The sequence below is a fragment of the Sparus aurata genome, chromosome 23, assembly GCF_900880675.1.
Source record: "Sparus aurata chromosome 23, fSpaAur1.1, whole genome shotgun sequence".
Taxonomy (NCBI): Eukaryota; Metazoa; Chordata; class Actinopteri; order Spariformes; family Sparidae; genus Sparus; species Sparus aurata.
In genome coordinates this window covers 20,192,115-20,194,245 of record NC_044209.1, presented here as the reverse complement: position 1 = coordinate 20,194,245, position 2,131 = coordinate 20,192,115, and positions in this window count along the sequence as shown.

Below are 2,131 nucleotides of genomic sequence, written 5' to 3'. Positions count from 1 at the left end.
AATGTAGAAACGAAGTCTTGAACTGTGGTCGCTGGCCTGGCCAACTCCACCACCATCCCCTCCGCCTCCTGATGTGATAGTCCTGGTGACTGGGCTGCACTTGACAAGCAATACAGGAGTAACCACCAGACTCCAGAGCAGCTTCTCTCCTTTTCATCCTCTGCACCCAACCTTTTATAATTAATTTTGAATTTTTTTAAAATCATTTGATCATCCATTTATATAATTTTTTGTTGTACAGTCTTAGTATGATAAAGTAACACTGAACCTCAGTAAAAATGAAGCCTTTTCTTTCATGATGAAGTGAGTCCTCTTTAGAGAGGAACAACCTCATCCTTCATTGTTAAGCTCGGGATCATCACACACAACCTGAGTGTGCTGCTGCTGCTCTGAGCTCAGCCGAGGCGCCCTCCTGTGGCACATGATGATAATGCACCTCGTAGTGTGTAATGTGTTTGGACTTTGCTGCAGCTTGGTAATTAGCTCAGACACACAGGCTTTTGTGTCGTAAAGTCACAGAGCTAATTCAAGCAGCATGAAGCGTCTTACATCAGACATAGGAGAATAAAAAAAAGCAGATCAATAGAAAAATAGAAAACACCTGTTATCCCTGCAGTCCCTGAGGTTTCTTCAGATGTGTGTGTGTCGACCCAGTTCTCAGGGTAGGTTCTATGGCTCTGCCTTGCGGTGGTCTCTTTTGTTTATGAAAAGGTGTTTCTAATGTTTTGACCTTCTCATTTGCATATGTGAAGAATAAAACAATATTAGAAACACACGTAGATAAAAATGCACTCGGAACAGCTTTTGGCAAAGTCTCAAGAACAATTAATTTAGATTAGGTGTCAGAGCTGGACGCCATATTGCCAAATATATGTTGACACGCTAACATTACACTCATATGTGATTGTTAGACATGTAGTTCTTGTTATCTGCTGCTGTAACAACCTCAGCTCCACTGGCTGCAGGATGTCCACCAGATTGCAGGGATTAGTGAGGTCAGCCTCTGATGTTCGGGGATAAGACCGAGCTCAGAGTCCAAGTTTCAGTTCTTCCCAAAGGTGTTGGATCAGGTGGAGGTGAAGAGCACTGTACAGACAAGTCCAGGTCGCCCACATAGAACAATGGACTGTCGTATGGAGGCACATTTCTGACAGTAAAAGAAAAAAAAAAGGTGAAAACTAAGCTTGATGAACACATATTCCCATGGTAACTCTAAACAAAGAGATTGGAAGTCACGATTAGGAGATAAAAAGTCAAACTTTCTGAAAAACAGAAGTCATAAATGTGAGCTACAAAGTGATGATTATGAGATAAACAGTCGGAATTATGAGTCACAATTATGTGATACAAAAGAAAAATGATAAAATAGCAAGTAAAGTTTATGAGATAAAAACAGTCATGAATATGAGCAAAAAAAATTATAATTATGAGATAAAAAAAGTCATCATTATGAGATAAAAGTAATAATTATGGGAAGAAAATGTAGAAGTTATAACATAGAGAGTCAATTTTGAACTGAAAATAGATAATTACGAGATAAAATGTAATAATTATCAAAACTGTCGAATCAAAAATCATAACCATGAGAAAAAAAATTTAATTATGAGATTTAAAAAAAAAACATAATTATGAGAAAAAAAGTCGAAATTATATATAAAAAAGTCGTGATCTAAGATAAATATCTAAATTCTTAAACAAAAAGTCAAAATTCTGAAATATAAAGTCAAAATGATTTTAAAAAACGATATTAAAAATGATAGTCAACATTTATCTCACGACTTAACTTTTCATGTGATGATTTATTAATTTCTTTCTATGACTCACCACAAGAAGACGTTTGTGTGTCGAGTCTTTGAGTTTTTCATCTCCGGAGTGCGCAGGAGTGCACGAACACGGAGTGTTTGTTTTTAAATACACAGAAGTGGAGCTGATGTGACGCTGCCGCGTGTGTCGGACATTGATGTAGAACAATACATTGTATAAATCATGTTTATGTCACTTCTTCTGGACCGGACCGGACCTCACGTGAGTCCGGCGCACGAGCGAGAGAGAGAGAGAGAGAGAGAGAGAGAGAGAGAGAGAGAGGAGCAGGTTGTATGGTGTCACTGCGGGAGTATCAGGGGTAATAAAC